The sequence below is a fragment of the Benincasa hispida genome, chromosome 3 (assembly GCF_027475165.1).
Source record: "Benincasa hispida cultivar pf3 chromosome 3, pf3_genome.v1.1, whole genome shotgun sequence".
NCBI classification, from domain to species: Eukaryota; Viridiplantae; Streptophyta; class Magnoliopsida; order Cucurbitales; family Cucurbitaceae; genus Benincasa; species Benincasa hispida.
This window is the reverse complement of record NC_143480.1, coordinates 12,652,441-12,671,171: the sequence shown is the minus strand read 5'-3', so window position 1 is coordinate 12,671,171 and position 18,731 is coordinate 12,652,441. Positions and strand designations below refer to the sequence as shown.

Below are 18,731 nucleotides of genomic sequence, written 5' to 3'. Positions count from 1 at the left end.
TTTCTATAAGCTATCACACCCCCAAATTTAGAATCATGTTTGTCCTCAAGCATGTCTTATACTTAGGAAATTCAAAACTTACCCTCTGACTTTTCCTTTGCGTTGACCAGCTTTTCAAAATACAATTCACTTGCACCTCTAACCTTGGCAGCAACATTCTCCTCAAATTTAGCTATTTCTTCTAAGAGATATTTTCTATGTTTAATTCTGGCAAGCCTTTGCTAAAAAACTTCTTACTCATTTCAGACAACTTTGCATTTAGCTTTTTACAATGCGTTCGTTTAATACGATTCAAAGCTTTACGATTCATTATTGAATTGGAGCATTGAACCTGGTTATGCTCTTCGTTTTGGTTTTCTCCTTCGGGTGTCATGCGGGCATCCAACTTCGGTTGCGTGCCAAATTCAACTCAACTCTTGTCCTAGCTTATTTGGGTAGTGCCATACAGAGGAGTTGTTATTATGCATTGATTCTAGTCACCTACTTTAGTTTTGGCTTACCTGCACGGGTGTCATGCAAAGTATCCAACTACGGGTAAGTACCTTTCACAACTTTAACTCTTATCAGCTTGGGTCTCCCCCTTGTGCTAACAGTGGAGCTTCTTTTTTTTTTTTTTTTTTGAATAATCATCGCAATGTTTAGAATGGACACATTTGTTTGGACCACTGCCACCCCTAAATTTAGAGAGTGACAGGGTCCTTGCCAAAAAGCTAAAAACAAACTCGTTTAGGAATGCAGTAAAAGATGTTTGAGCAAAGGTTTGCACATAATAAAACTTAAGACTATCAAACCTTGAAGAAGTTACTAAAGTGAGGTGAGCCTTGCGACGTTTAGTTAGTGGATATAGTGAATTATAAGTATCATCATGGATGTTAATCTATCAACGCAAAAGAAAGTAAGACGAAAGAGAATTTCATAAGGATAATGCATAAAAGATAACAATAAAAGAAACCTACGAACAGAATATCAATTTTGTCAATACTTAGAACTCATGCAGAGGAAATAACCATGCGTTGAATGATGAAAAGGATTCTTCTTTTGAAACAACACACCGAGAGGAAATTATTATCACACCCACAAAGAGCAAACGCACACCACATCAAAGAAAGCAGCTGCAAATCCAAAATGACAATAATCAAATAAATAAACTAAAGTTAACTAGGAGAGTAAAGTAAAGATAGAGTAGAATACGTCCTTGGAGAAATTGGAGTGAAGCCACCACAAGGAGTCTTCCATGTAGAAGATTGAACTCGACTGCTTAGGTCAAAGAACTCGTTGTCCTGACCATTAGACCTTCCAGATTTGTCGGCCGCATGTTGGTTAGCATGCTCCTAAAACTACTTCCAACTCGTGCAGCAGATAGCCTTTCGATCTCAGGGTCAATATTGATGTTTGATGCATCACCTTCACTCAAATATCGTTTGTAACTTGGTCGCAATACAATATGCCCAAGACTAAAAGTGGTGCCTGTGAAAACCCAAAACTTAACAAATTATTAGTTGCCAAGTCCTCAACAACGGTGCCAAAAACTTGTTCGAAGGAAAATGGGAGAGGAAAAATGCACTCGTCTTTTGTTATGCATTAATCTCTATGCATCGATGGTCATGCGTTGGACTGGAGAATATGCAATATGCGTTAAGCGTGTATGTGATGACCATGCGTTTCTGTCACAAGTTTTCTTGATTTCTCGTCAAGTATATCGGGAACACAAGTTTCTTGGGATGATCCAAGGTCAAACAAAGAAACTTGTAACTAAATAGTGTTTGTGAAGTAATGTGTTTGAGACAATGAATAAAAGTAAAAAGACAAAAGTTAATGGATTGTGCACTACTTCTACTCCTAACTAAACAGATTGAGCAATGAAAGTTTAACTATGAGAGTTGGTAGAGATACGAAAACTGTTAACGCATAATAAGGTGACTTCATTATGTTTGGTCGCTAAAGTAATCCCAGCTCACCACATTAACGCATTGCATACCTCTCGGTGACTAACCACATGCTTATATCTCTATAATGCATGTTTGCATCGAGCATAAGATCCTTCCTATCTCTAGGAACAATGCTTACTTTGCTTTGGTGTATTCCACCACTTACCCTCTCTGGCATTGGTTGTAGCTAATCAGCTCATAGACAAGCATTGTGACAACCTCACACCAAGCAAAGAGGATTAACTCACTATACTCGTGCAACGCACACCTCTCGGTGGTTTGCTACATGTGTCATATCTCTAGGTCGCATGACTAAGTATGCCACTTGTCTTTGATACTTAACTAAACAATGAATGTAAATGATGATAAAGAATGAGAAGATGATGAAGATGGTGCTGAAGGAACTAAGAGATGCATTGAGTACAAAATGTGTTAATGTCTTAAGGCAAGATGTAATACAATACAGAGAAAAGAGGAGAGGTGGAGGGCTAGATGTAAGCAATCTCTTACTTTTAATCCAAAATGTGTCCGGACTGCTGGTGGTGCCATGGATGGATGGATGGTGGAGAAGTCTCTCTCGAGCTCTTTCTCCGACAAAACTCCGATCATCACTCGGAAGGGGCTGTGGAGGTGAAGAACGCTCAAAGAATGTCTTGCTCATGCTCTCATTTGTGATCATAAGGATCTGTCTAAGGTAGAAACTCGAATGGTTTGAAGTTAAGCTCCAAGGTTCTTTTTATAGAGTTCAAACGCCGATAGCTCTGATACCCCATTCTGACTCATTATTACCTTTGTCACGATATGGGAAATGTCAGAATCATCTTATCTTATTGATACTCCCAAGGTATGCGTTCATGTTTGTTTCTCCTAAAGTGTCAACGCATTCCACCTACCTTGCGATCAGCCTTCTATCATGATTATTATTCTATGGACGCAACATTTCATGCGACGAACTAGTCTTCATGAAGATCAACGCATGCGAGCAACCTCGCGACGGTCTGGGATCAATACATGCGATCAATTCCTTCAATAGCTGCAAAAACAGACACTTTGATGCAGAATAATGCATGATATAGGGTTTGTAAGGATTTTCGATACTGGTCGACGCAAGCTCACTTTTCCATATGAATTCTTGGTATTATTGACGCATATTCTGCTTATTAACTCTTATAATTCAAGTAAAAGGCTACAATAGCTTGTATTTCTAGAAGTTATTAGTTTTACATCAAGTAACCTTGATGTTAATACACGAGCACGTTTTTCTAGTCTTAAAGACAAATAATGGTACTGTAGGCTCGGGTTTACAAATAAAAATTTGTCTACTACATTGAATTGGAACAATAATTTAATAAATACCTGCAGAAAAATATTCATATTAGTTAAAAAAAAACATAGACTAATCTTTTAACCATATACTCATATAAATATATTCTCATTAATTTAAAAAATTAAATTTACCCCATATAAAGTATGATACTGTTAACTGCAATTTCGACCATTGTGCAGAAATGAAAGATATCTTCATCCATAATAAAAAAAATCCAACCCCACTCCAAAATACATCTTTTGACAATTGCACCTTATTTGAACCACCAGAAATCTCTTATTTTGCATACTTAAATAATGGTCTTAATGATTCTGGTAAGGTTGATAATTCAATGTCAAACGATATACTTTTCTCTTTGGGATGAGACAACTATCACATAAAAAAGAAAAAAAAAAATCCTATATGTAATGTTAACTTCTTCTAACATCAAAATAATTAAGTTTAAATATTTACCTTAACAACCTTTGCATAGATAACAAACTCACAAGACCATGCAACTTCGTATCAAACTGCATCTTCGACTCGTACAATCTTGTCGTCAATTGGATATGGTAACAAACGGTTTTCCATGTTGCCAATTCTATACTAACTTTGACAATATCTTCTCCAATTGGCGTGCCATGTAGTATTTCATTTGGATCGTTTGTCTCGTACATAAAACCCGATGGTACACTTATCTATCACTATTTACAGCTAATTCACATGGTTTTCTCTATACATGAAAAATATTCATTAGAAATATACATATAATATATTAAAATAATAATTTATAAATATACCTTTATCAAATGACTTTTTTCTTGTGTTGCTTCATTCTTAATTGGTTGTGAGGAAATACATCTTTCAGATATGTGGGTTTGTGTTTTGGACTTTTGATTATCTTTAAACATCTTGAGTTGGTCCTCTACTATTCTCAATTTTTCTTCAAGGATTGAGTTCACTTCTTTCAAATGATGACATGGTTTTTCGGCTTCAGTCTTCTCAACAATTAGACGTTGGTGTTCATCAAAACTTACATTATTGGCAAGATTTTGGAAATAAGCACTTGGTAAAATGTACTCCCCCAAAGCTCTCACTCGTCCACTATGTTCATCTGTCCATAAAGCTTGAGTTAACACATCATTTGATGATGGAATTACATTCTTTTTGTAGACGATTGTGAAATTGTTTCCTAATATATATATATATATATATATATATATATACTAATATCTAATTATATCATTACGAACACAATAATATCAATACTTACAATTTTTTTTTGTCGTTTTTGCAGTTTCATCATTTAAGAATTCTCCTTTCTTGTTTTTTTGAGCTAATATCCAGAAATCTGATCTATCCATGTTTTCTACATTTTCTCCTTTTTTCTACAATAAATAACTAGCATTAGCTTATGTATGAACATATTAAAGGAAAAAAATTATATCACTCTTACCAATTCTTCAATCATATTTGCATAAACTTTACGTGACATTTGATGGCCATAAGCATATTTTGATCTTCTTTCACATTGTTTTTCACATTCATCCTACAAATTCTCATATACTTGATAATATAAATAAAATCATCATAACTGAATGAAGTAAAATGTTATATATTGTCAAAAGAAAGAAAATTATACCTGAAACTCTTCGCTTAATCTGGAACTAACAAAACTATCCAATCTTTTTGACGGATGAAGGAATAAAGTTTTGGTGGATGTTTAAGACATTCCAAATTATTGATATTTGGATAGATATAATTTCATGACAATTTATATTTGAATTGACGCTATTTTTTAGATGTTGAAGTCAAAATTTTTCTCTTGAGATGCCATCCAAAACAAAAGTCGCATGGAAAAGATGATATATATACAACCTCATTAGACATTATACACTAATTAAATAAATAATATTTATTTATCTTAATATGAAATTACATTACCTGGATCAATTCAAAAACTTTATTCTTCAGTTCCAGTAGAACGCAATGCCAATCTTTAAATGTAACGGGGATGTGATTATGTACAAAAGACCCTATTTGGCTTTGTATTTGTGTTGCATTTTCTCCAATGGGTTGTCCTTTAGCATTAGATTCAACAACTAAACATTTACCAATTGAACGAATATGAATCAACTTGTGCATAACAATTGGTCCTCTCGTTTTTCTTTTTGAAGGCACATCATTAGACTGAAGTGATAAATGAACTTTATCAATATCATCATTAGTTTGTGCCATGATGATCTACGAAATTAGAAACATAAAAAAATGAAAAAAAAAACATTTGTACATTCTACAATAATGCATAAGATATAATAAAAATCAAGAAATTAATAGTTAAGTACCTTCATTTAAATCATTATTCATAATCCATATTCCATTACAATCAGTTCGAAGATATGATATCTCATCATCATCAACATCATCAAATGAATCAATAATAGAAAGGAAAGAATTTGAAAACTCATCTGTAGGTAGTATTGTTTCTCCTAATTCATCATTGTCATCAAAATCATCATATTCCTTTGAAGAAGTTATAACTACTACAGACCATTTTGAATCAATAGGGTATTCTACATAAAAAACTTGTTTAGCTTGGGCAGCCATAATAAAAGTATCACACTTATGCCCAATTCGATTTAGATTAACCAAGGTAAATCCAAGATCGTCGACTTTTACACCATGTTTACTTTCAACCCAATCACATAAAATGAAGTATAAAATAAGCTCAAGCATACAAAATAAATCTTCAACAACTTTATACATTTTCTTTACAGTTTGTTATGTAACTACTTGTATCAGCTAAAAAGTATACATATACATCATTTACATTTGTAGTACAATCTTTTCAAAAGCTTACAAGAAAAGTTACAAGATCTATAAAGAAAGTATGACTTAGCTCTTGAAATAAAAGTTCTTTTCCTCCCCGTGGATGTAGGCACTCATTTGCTGAACCACGTATATCTCCGTGTAGATCTTCTTCTCTTCTTTCTCTTTATCATATTGCATGTTCTTCTTCTTCTTCATTTACACGGCAAAACTCATGCAAACAATCAGGAAGAAAAAGGGTTAGAGAGTTTCTGCAAACAAAGGAGAGAACGAGAGAGAGAAAGAAAATAATTTGTTTTGTTAATTTTTTTTTTCCCATCAGAACAAAGTGGTGTCTCTTCCATCAGGTACGAGTAAGTGGATTTTTCCATGTGTTGTACATCAGCTGAAAGATCGTGGAGCAATCAGGGCCAAGTTATCTACCTATCAAAATACTTGGGGCAAATTAACCAGGCTTTTGATCATGGATTGGATCAGCTTAAGGCCAACTTCATCATTTGGGCTTTTATTCAAGAAATTCAAGTGTGCAGGCCCAACATAAAACACACTGGAATAGAAAATATGTTATAATTTAACTCCCAAATCTCCTTTATAATCCCATAAAATGACATATCAGTAGCAATCAGATTCTTATCTTTAACACTAGAGATTTGCATCGTTCTAGCAACTAACATAACTCCACTATTTTTAACAAAGTGCATATCTTCTCGACTCTTTGTATGATAGTGAACTCATTAATTGTATAACTTTCATATGTAGTTACTTCAACATGAGGACCATGTGCAAGCCACCTCACAACATTTGAAATGTGATTTTTATTACTTTCTAACTCGAAAGCAACCTGAAAGAATTACATATATGCAATATATTTTTAATAGTGATTTATTTTTAAATTATAAAGGAGTTTTTGTTGTAATATATGTGCAAATATCGTTTCGTTTATCCATGTGATGAATGTTTTATGATGTTCTTCTTGGAGCCATTTCGAATTTTTGGCCTTTGATGAATTTTTAGTCTTCAATGTGAGCATATGTCAACTGCAATAAAGTGTACACATATTATCAATTGCTCAAGAAAAAGTATAGAATATTTAAAGTAGAATATAATTCACTCACTCGATATAAGGCAATAAGTCAGACGTATTTTCCAATACATAACGATGAGCCTGCTCCAACAATTCTTTTTCAGGATTAAGAAACAATCTATGCCCTATTGGTTTTCCAACATTTGGCATTTTATTTTGTTTGTATTCTCTAAAACCAATTGGTTCTACTCCTGATAAAAAAAATCAGCGCAAAAGTCTATAGCTTCTTCCACAATATAGCTTTCAGTCATACACCCTTCAGGTCGATGTCTGTTTTTAATATATCCTTTCAATACATTCATATAATGTTCAAAAGGATACATCCATCATAAATACACAGGCCCGCATAATTTAACTTCTCTAACAAGATGAACTATGAGATGAACCATTATCGTAAAAAATGATGGACGAAAATATTTCTCCAGCAAACATAATGTATTAACAATATCATTTTGTAATGCATTCAACTGAGGTGCTGAGAAGACTTTGTTCCATATTTTGTTGAAAAATAAACACAACCGAGTGATTGCATATCTCACTAGCTTTGGCGGAACTGAACGTATAGCAATAGGTATTAATTGCTGCATAAGTACATGACAATCATGAGTTTTAAGTCCCACGAGCTTCAAGTCTTAAAGTGATATAAGATTTCTGATATTAAAAGAGTAACCTTTTGGAAATTTAAATTCACTTAGTGTTTTGCACACTAGACGTTTTTCCTCTCTCAATAATGTGTAACATGCAGGAGGAATGTAAGTACTCTTTTGTCCAACTTTAGGTGCTAGTTCTGGCCGAATACCTAAATCAACTAAATCCCTTCTTGTTGCTAACCCAACTTTTGTTTTTCCAGGCATATCAAGGAGTGTGCCTATAATATTCATACACACATTTTTTTCAATATGCATAACATCTAAACAATGTCTGACATAAAGTTTTTTCCAATATTCAAGGTCAAAGAATATTGACCTTTTATTCCAATATGTTTTAAACATCTTAATTGAATTTTGTGGGACATTTTTCTTCCCATTTTGATATAAAACATCACGTGTTTTGCTAAAAAATTCTTCTCCATTACTCGGTTGAGGTGCAACACCAAATTCTTGAAATCCATTGAACGCCTTTTTTTGTTTTCTGTATGGATGAATCGATCTAAGAATTGTCGATGTCCAAGGTAGGACATTTTTTCCATGCTTTAAATAAATTGATCATGTATTTTCAACACATATTAGACATACATAATAATCTTTTGTGCTACAACCACTCAAAATTCCATAAGCGGGAAAATCATTAATTGTCCACAATAGTATTGCCTTTACGATAAATACTTCATCACGATAAGAATCATAACATTCAACTCCTTTTTTCAAAGCAATTTCAAATCATCGATTAGTGGAGCCGAAAAGATATCAATGTCATTACCCGATTGTTTTGGTCCAGAAATCAACATAGTTATCATCATAAACTTTCTTCTCACACATAACCATGGTGGGAATAGGCCAACACTATACTTACTACTCATGCCTCTATGTGGATTCATCTCATCTGTTGATAAAGCAAGACATAAGTTTCATGATTCCTTACCATTCTTCAACTCAAAAAGGATACAATGAAAGTGGAAGAGAAGTAAGGGGTTAGGATATATCCATAGTAATTAGAACTTATTTTTCCAATTTATTTTATACAATACACTCCTAGCTCGAATCACAATAGCAACGAACAAGTTTTTGGCGCCGTTGCCGGGGATTCAAAAACAAAACTAACCAGAAATTTTGCTTGTATCTTTTGTAGGAACACTTTAGCCGAAGGAGTATTACGAGCTAAGTCTAAGCTTGTGAACGTTTATGAGCAGGGAGAGCACTCCTGAACTTATATACGACCCCGAAGTTGAAAGGACCTTTCGACGTAGGAACCGATCTAATCGTCGTCGTAGGTTGAGGAAACAACTTCTCAGACAACAAAATAGGCAACAAGAAATGGCAGACGAACAGGCAAATCAGAACTTAGCTCAACAACTAACTCATGCTGTGCAAAACCCGATCCTAATGGCAAACAGTAGTACGCATCCCATGAGGGAGTATGCGTTTTCTGTATTGTATGATTTCTCACCAGGAATCATATACCCAACGCCAGATGGGACGAGATTCGAGATGAAGTTTATAATGCTTCAAATGCTCCAAACTGCTGGACAATTTGGGGGTGGTCGTGGAGAAGATCCTCACGCCCACATGAAACGTTTCCTGGAAACATGTAACTCTTTTATGATTCCTGGAATCACCCCAGAAACGATCAGGCTATCTTTGTTCCCCTATTCTTTGCGTGATGATGCAAAACAATGGGTAAGTTCACTAGAGCCTGGTGAAATCACAACCTGGGGGAAGTTGGTGGAGAAATTCATGCAAAAATACTTCCCACCCACCACCAACGCAAGGAAACATCGAGAGATTATGAACTTTGAGCAAGAAGAAGCTGAAACCTTAAGCACCGCATGGGAGCGTTTTAAGGGATTGGTCAAAAATTGCCTGAACCATGGATTACCACTAACTATCCAGATGGAGAATTTTTATGGTGGATTGTACAGAGCATCGCAGATGGCAGCTGACGTAGCTGCAGCTAGTGGAATTATGGATAAATATTATACTGAAGCTAAGGAGATATTAGACCGCTTTGCTAAGCACAACATGGAATGGGTGGACCTCAGAATGTTAATTCTATCGATTCCAACGCAATAGCCACACTCTCTGCATAAATGGCTACTATGATAAAAATTTTGCAGAACATATCACAAGGGAACGCATCAAATCAGCAGAAGGTGAATCAGGTAGAAGCATTCGTGCAACCCATGGTTAGCTGTGTGGGCTGTGGAGATCCCCATTCCTATGTTGATTGCCCACAAAATCCGCAGTCAGTATGCTTCATTAAAAACAACCTATTTTCAAATACATATAATCCCGGATAGAGGAACCATCCAAATTTTTCTTGGACAGGAAATCGACAAGAGCACCACCCAGGGGTGAACCAGCAGCAAAGGCAAGGACCGCCGCCTGCATTCCAAGCAATGCATCAGTCATACCAACAGTCCTTTAATAGAGAAGGTCAAGCGTCGAGCTCAACATCTCTGCTTGAAAACCTATTAAAGGAATACGTCGCCCAGAATGATGCGTTGCTGAAAAGCCAGACGTCACCTATAAGAAAACCTGGAGATACAGGTGGGGTAGATAGCAAGTGAGTTGAAGAATAGGTAGCCTGGAGTTTTGCCTAGCAATACTGAAACTCCTGGGAATAACAATGGAAAGGAGCAATGTCACGTGGTGACATTGCGAAGTGGCAAAGCTATTGAAGAAAGAACCACGAATCCAAGAAACAACAGTCCTTCAAAAGAACGTAACACACATTCAATGGCATTAGAAGATCAAGAAGAAAGAATGCCTGAAACCACAAGCCATTTAGAGCCAAGCACATCTAACGTAAGAAAACCTGCGGTGCCGCTAAACGCACCATTCCCTAGACGCTTGATGAAGAAGAATGATGAACAAAAATTTAAGCATTTTCTTGAACTCCTGAGGCAATTGCATATAAATATTCTACTTGTAGAAGCCCTGGAGAAAATGCCAAAATATGTCAAATTTTTTAAGGATATTTTGACGACGAAAAGGAGAGTCAGCGAGACAGAGGTAATTGCGCTAACGCAGGAATGCAATGCGTTAGTAAGAAACAGTCTACCCAAGAAACAGAAGGACCCTGGGAGCTTCACAGTCCTGTGCTCGATCGGAGGGTTGGATATGGGACATGCATTGTGCGATTTGGGAGCAAGCATTAATCTTATGCCACTCTCAATCTTCAAGAAATTGGGAATTAGTGAAGCACAACCCACTTCTGTTACTCTTCAACTCGCTGACAGAACGATCAAGTACCCTGAAGGAAAGATTGAAGACGTTCTGGTAAAAGTTGACAACTTCATATTCCCAGTGGATTTTATCATCTTGGACTATGAAGTAGATAGGGATGTGCCAATTATCCTTGGACGCCCCTTTCTAGCCACTGGGAAAGTTTTAATAGACATGCATAAGGGAGAATTGACTATACGCGTAGACAATCAAGAGGTGAAGTTTAATGTGTTAAATGCATTAAAGTTCCCGGATAGTGAAGATTGTCAACTGAACAGAATAGAGTTGCCTGAAGAAGAAGTGACCCAAGTGTGCGAGGTCCTCGCGTTGGAGGAAAACATGAAAGAACTAGAGCCGCCAAGTCTGAGTGAACGACGGACGAAATCAACGCATCCATCACTAGAGGAACCACCAAAACTTGAGTTGAAACCGTTACCTAGTAACCTTAAATACGCTTTCCTTGGAACAAATAAAATTTACCTATAATTATTTTTGTGAATCTTACTGAGCCTAACAAACATTCTCTTTTGTAGATGCTGCAAAAGCACATGCGTGCAATAGGTTGGACGCTAGCGGACATCCGTGGCATCAGCTCATCTTATTGCATGCATAAAATCAGGCTGGAAGAAGGGAAGTCGGGATCGATTGAGACTCATTGAAGGCTGAACCTCATAATGAAGGAAGTGGTCAAGAAAGAAATCCTAAAATGGTTGGACACAAGAGTGATCTATCCTATATCCGATAGCAGCTAGGTAAGCCCAGTCTAATGCGTTCCCAAGAAAGGGGGAACAACTATGATAGTCAATAGCAATAATGAACTCATTCCTTTGAGGACTGTCACAGGCTGGTGCATCTGTATGGACTATAGGAAGCTCAACGCGGCAACCAAGAAAGTCCACTTCCCCCTTCATTTCATTGACCAAATGCTTGACAGACTGGCTGGAAAATAATTTTATTGTTTCCTTGATGGATACTCTGGTTATAACCAGATTTTGATTGACCCAGAAGATCGGGAAAAGATAACATTCACCTGTCCTTTTGGAACGTTCGCGTTCAGACGCATGCCCTTTGGGCTATGCAACGCACCTGGAACATTCCAAAGGTGTATGATAGCAATCTTCTTTGACTTCTTGGAAAAGACCGTTGAAGTCTTCATGGACGATTTTTCAGTCTTTAGAGACTCATTCTAATCATGCTTAGATAATTTGGAGGCCGTCCAAGCTCAATGCAAGGAAACAAATCTTATGCTGAATTGAGAAAAATGTCACTTCATGGTGACTGAAGGAATTGTATTAGGCCATAAAATATCTAAAGCTGGGTTGGAAGTTAATGAAGCCAAGATAGATGTCATAGCTAAACTTCCACCACCATCAAATATGAAAGCTCTACAAAGTTTTCTAAGACATGTTGGCTTTTACTGAAGGTTCGTTAGAGGATTTTCTCAAATTACATGACCTCTGAGCGCATTATTAGAAGCGAACCGGCCCTACGATTTCAATGACGACTGCTGCGATGCGTTTGAAACATTGAAATATGTGTTGACTATAGCTCCGGTATTAATAGCATCGGATTGGACGCAACGTTTGATTCTCATGTGCGATGCAAGTGATTTACAGTGGGCACAATGTTGGGGCAGAAGAAAGGAAATTTGATACATCCCATCTCTTACGCGTCCAAGACACTGAATGACTCTCAGGAACACTACACAACAACAGAAAAAGAAATGTTGGCTGTAGTGTTTGGCATCGAGAAGTTTAGATCTTATTTAGTTGGTGCGTCAGCAACCATCTACACAGATCACTCAGCCATAAAGTTTCTGATGATTAAAAAGGACGCAAAACCAAGATTAATATGATGGGTGCTACTATTACAGGAATTTGACATTGATATTCAGGATAGAAAGGAGACTAAGAATCAGGTGGCTGACCACCTGTCCAGATTAGAAAATCAGGAAATGCAAGAACAAGAAAATGAAATCAAAGATTCATTTCCTGATGAAAGCTTGTTCGGAGTTGAAGAAAGGGAACCTTGGTACGCAGATATAATTAATTACTTAACTACCAAGCAATTCCTTGGGAACTTCAACTCTCAGCAAAAGAAACGATTAGTACACGACAACAAATTTTATTTTTGGGATGAACCGTTTCTCTATAAACAAGGCCTCGACTCCATAATGCGTCGATGCATTCCAGAGGAAGAGACACAACGCATTTTGGTTGAGTTTCATCACTCTCCTTACGGAGGGCATTTTGGTGGGCAAAGAACCACTGCAAAGATTCTTCAAAGTGGATACTTCTGGCCCACCCTCTTCAAAGACGTGAAGGAGTATGTTCGTAAGTGTGACCCTTGCCAACGCACCGGGAATACCTCATCAAGGGACGTAATGCCCTTGAACAATATTCTTGAAGTTTAATTATTTGATGTTTGGGGTATTGATTTTATGGGACCTTTTCTCCTGTCTTACGGTCAACAATATGTCCTGCTTGCAGTAGATTACGTATCAAAGTTGGTAGAAGCAGTAGCTTGTGCCAGAAATGATGCGTTGACTATTTCTAAGTTTCTTACCAGGAACATTTTCACACACTTTGGAACGCCAAGAGCCCTGATAAGTGACGAAGGTACGCATTTTATTAATCACATCATTTCTAAATTACATACCAAATATAATGTTAGGCACAAGAACGCTATCGCATACCACCCACAGACAAACGATCAAGCTGAGGTATCAAATCGGGAAATAAAATCTATACTGGAGAAAGTTGTCAACGCATCGCGGAAAGACTGGGCACAGAGGCTGGATGAAGCGCTCTGGGCCTACAGGACTACCTACAAGACCCCTATAGGTATGTCTTCATACTCTTTAGTATTTGGAAAAGCTTGTCACTTACCCCAAGAGTTGGAGCACAAAGCTTTTTGGGCAGTAAAGAAGCTAAATTTGAACTTGGACACCGCGGGCGATCAACGCAATCTCCAGCTCAATGAGCTTGAGGAATGGCGGTTGAACGCATAAGAGAACAACAAGCAGGAGAAGACAAAACGTTGGCACGACCAATGCATTAGTAAGAAAGAGTTTGTTGTTGGCCAAAAATTTTTATTGTTCAATTCACGATTGCATTTGTTCCCAGGAAAGTTAAAGTCAAGGTGGTCAGGACCATTCATTGTCAAAACAATCTTTCCCCACGGAGCAATACAATTAACGCGGGATGATGGCATAAACGCGTTCAAAGTAAATGGCCAAAGAGTGAAGCCATACTTTGAAGATGGCATAGAACGAAAAAAGTCATCTCTCGTACTACGCGAAGCCAACTGAGGCTCGCATCAAAACATCCCTGCATTCGCATCGACACATATTCCAGGGATGCTTCCTCTTTCCATATTCCTTTTGCATTTTGTATTTTATTGCTGTGTTTGAGTTTACTTTGTTTGTTTGTCTTTGAGTTTTTAGATTGATTGTTGAATGTTATTACCTTCGTAGTTAGAAATTTATTTGTTTTAAATAAAAAACAAAGTTGTGTATAATCGAGATAGGAATAAACGGATGTGTTAGAACTTAAGTCTAACGCATGGCCCAAGTCGAAAGGACGCGTCTCGAAAATGCAAAGCACTTGAGTGCTTGGAAACCCAATACACGTCCTTTTGACTTCGCATTAAATGTGAATGTCGGGCGCTGCCTGACGTCACCCCTCTCTCTCCCCAGCTTATAAAAGTCGAGACCCTTCATTTTCTTCTTCCTTCATTTCCCTCGAGCTCTCTATGAAAAAAAAATCCCTAGCGCCCTCGCTTCCTTCATCGTTGTTCGAGCATTTCTTCGATCACACCTCTTCAACAAAGATGTCTTCAGCGTCCGATAGTCAGAATCAATTAATGAGCTTTGGAGACGTCTCGCCGGTAAGCTCTTTTTCTTCCTCGTCTGTTTCAACATCGCCTCCCTCAAGCCCTCGACAGACCTCAAAAATCACCGTCCCTACCAAACCTTTGCACAGCGGGCCATCTTGCACCTCCCAGCGACTGTCTCAGTCAAAACCCACCAAGGCCACCACAAACCCTTCTTCTAAGACCACCCAACAGCCCAAAACCACCCAAAAACCAAAACCTAAAACCCCTTCAAAACTAAGGCAGCATCCTTCGTCATCCATGGCTACCAAGAAACCGTATACCAAGCCCACCCCACCACTATTCATTCTAAATATCACTCCGGTGGGTGCGACGCATAACCCCATCCCAGCCTACCTTCATAACGCACCATCGCCAGTCGTGCGTCCACCTCCTCCACTGTCCATATAACCCTTAGCCATCATCTACCTAGTTGAAGTAGATGCGTCCAGCCAACCACCGCGTTCACCCATCATCATCTCACCCCCTGGGTTGCCACATACCCCATCTAGCACCCCACCATTCACTCCACCAAGGCCCAGCTTTGACAATCTTGCGTCAGAGCGAAACCTCAAAGAACTAGTGGAATTGGCTCGAAGGGATGAACAAGAAGTGTTTGGAGCAATCTTGGCAAGTCTGAATCAAGGCCAAGAAGAACAAATGATGCATTCCGACCCACCCAACGCATCACTTGAAATAGACGAAGCGGAACGTTATGCAATGATGCTCGAAGTAGAGTTAGAAGAAGAAGATGAAGATGATGAAGAAAGGGAAGTTGGCCCAAACACGTCACAATCTCGTCAAACCTACGCGAATGAAGAGCCCTAAAAAATAAAGAGGGTGATGAGAAAAAGAAAATTAATCTTGGAGGAAGAGGATGAGCAGTCTGCATCCGGTCCTAAGGATGCAACACATGGAAGCTGCTCAAGGCACAACACGTTAGAGAAGGAATTGGAAAATTATCAGCCCACAAGGCAAGGGCGAAGGAAGTCTGCTCTCCAAAGGGAATTGGAGAACAAATTAAGAGAGCTGGCGCAGGAAGCCAAGGCATGAGGCGGGCAAGCGCAAGGTGATAACTTGTAGAAGTACAAGTTATTTATGCCACCTTATATAGATATTGCGGCCAAAAGTTAGTATTTATGCACCAATTGTATGAAAATTAGCCTAGTATTGCAATAATTATAAATGTTTGCGATTACACCCATTAACAACAAAAAGATGGAAGACTAGCCGAACTTTACTTTGTTTTGCAGGAGACCAAGTCACCGCTTGCGCTCAAGGCTCACGAGAGACTAATCAACGCATCTCTGTCATATTGCGCCCGTCAATCAACAATGAAGAGACGATTACCGCAATGGCAGCGCAATGCGACAGTCGATCCGAGGGCTGTGCTTCAACTGCATGCGGTAATAAAAACAGACACCGCATGCGAACCTATGATCAAAAGATGCAGCTGAGTAACGCAAGAGCGGAAGATTGAGACACGTGTACAACTAACGATTGTGCAGAATTGACGATCTAATTGCATAACAGAAGGAATAATATCCCTCCATTTTCGGAATTACCATAACCATGAGTGGGGACCACAAGGCCGGAGTCAAAGATCTGCACCTATAAATACCCCATTGATTTCAGAGAAAAGGTATGCTACTTGATACAGGGCTAAGTGCTGCTAGATTGTAGAGAAAAGGTTGAGCTGAGTGCTTGAGTGAAGAAATTCGGGAAGAAGACAAGATAAGGCCGAGAGGTGAATCTCAGGTCCAACCTGTCAAACACCCGATCGGAAGCTCTGTGCAAAGATCCCTGCTACCGGTAGAGCAAGCTTGAGAGAGAAGCTCTTCCTACCATCAAATCCATCCTATCTGGCAAGCAGATCTCTATCGACTCAGTGCCAAGACATTGGCACTTGTTTGTATCTGTTCTATCTCCCTTTCATTGTGTATTTCATGTTTTCTTTATCTCTTCATTCACCCACCATGTATCAAATGCTTAGTAAAAATATTAAATGTTTCGATAAATTCCATTTACCATTCTCTATCTATTTTCCTTCACCCTCCAATCAGTTTCTTCATGATGTCTCTTAACCCCATGATGAGCAATATGAATCACTAAGAACTTAATCTGTATTAAAGATATGAAATACGTTTAACTAAAGATGCTAGACGGCATCTTCACCTGTGAGAGCAGAAGTGAAGGTGTCATTCTGATCTATCAAGAGAAGGTCAGAAGAATGCGTTAACTAAAGCGAGTAGTACTTCCAGACATGGAAGCAACCTTGCGTTCATTATGTTAATCTTTGTTTCACCACAGACATGTGGGAGCACGGCCGATCACTGAGAGGTGTACGCTAAGAGAAGAGCCGAACAGTATTTGTATCTTCAATCCAATTAAGAACTTGCGTTGTTCGTATTATTTGTCTTTCTCTTTCTATTCTGTTCATAAGACTTGTCGTCGCATCCCATGTCTTTGCATAACTTTCACAGCCAGCCTTAATCCCAACATCTTGTACATGAAGTCTGTATCTTGTATCATCTAGCTTAGGTTTACTATATTTTTATGTTTTTATTGCATCTTTACTACTTTCCTTTATTTTATTGCAATTTATACTTATACAAACTCATTTTTAAAGATTGAAAACTTGGTCGCATATATCATGAATGTATCGCAATAACCTAAACTAGTCCTCGGTTCGACCTCGAATCACACCGAGAAACTTATGGTGGAATTACACTTGGTTCCATCATAAGGAAACTTTTGACAACGCATGGCATACTACATGAACATCCATAATTAATGCATAACTAGAAGTAGTATCGCATCATTGTGAGCAATTTATATCATCAATCCAAACATGTTACACAAGGTAACCGACGTGTTACCTAAAAAGATCACGGGAAGGAAGTGCCAGTTCAGTGATATTCTTGCAGAGAAAGGCTTCTTTCCCGAACGCAACCCATTACCAGCATACATAATTGAAACCATAGAAGCAATGGGTTGAAGTCAGCTATGTGTTGGGCACACAAGAATTTGGCCCAACCTTGTCCGCCAGTTTTACAGCAGTGAGTTCGACATGGAGAAAAGAACAACATTTGTTGATGGGGTATTGGTGCACTTCTCAGCCGATAAGATCAATGACGTGTTAAATATCACGAGTAATCTGGACGCAAAAGGTAACCGCATCTTGGAACAACCAACGTCGAGCCAACTTGAAGATGCGTTAACAGTGGTAGCCAAACCTGGAAGTAAATGGCAAACATCAAGGAATGGAGCAAAGATGCTAGCTTCCAGGAACTTGAAGCCAAGCGCGAATTTATGGTATTATCTGATTAAGAGAAGCATCATGCCTACAACGCATGATGAAACATTGTCAAAAGAACGTGTCTTGGCTACCTACTGCATCATGCAGTGCATCCTTTTAGATGTAGGGAGAATAATAAGGGATCAGATCAAAGCCATCAAGACCAAACCACGAAGACAACTTTATTTTCCATGGCTGATCTGCACACTGTGTGAACGCGGGGGCATCCCTCTAGAGGATGATTATGAAGAGATCGACAGTCTGATGAACATTAAGTTAATCAGGTGTTTACTTCGCGGTTCGCCACATTAGCCTGCCTTACCTCGCAAAGAAGTGGCAGCCAGACCTCGATCATCAAAACAAGCCCCCAAAAGAAGACGCGTCCGGATAATTGAACACAGCGATGAAGCTTCAGAGAATGAAGAGTACGAAGCAGAGCTTGCACTTACGGATGAAGAAGTGCGACCAAACCTAAACCTCACTTTCCAAAACTCACCAGTGGCCCCGCGAGAAGGGAGTCTTGATCCAA

At 38.3% G+C, this 18,731-nt stretch overlaps 1 non-coding gene and 1 pseudogene across 1 annotated transcript; both read right to left on the bottom strand.

Moving 5' to 3' along the window:
* Window positions 1–7,174: 7,174 nt before the first annotated feature.
* Window positions 7,175–8,001, bottom strand: LOC150037034 (uncharacterized; annotated as a pseudogene).
* Window positions 8,002–9,576: 1,575 nt separating this feature from the next.
* LOC120074800 (small nucleolar RNA R71) lies at window positions 9,577–9,680 on the bottom strand. The gene has a single exon (XR_005481082.1). It is a non-coding gene; the product is annotated as a small nucleolar RNA R71 (small nucleolar RNA).
* Between the last annotated feature and the right edge of the window lie 9,051 nt (window positions 9,681–18,731).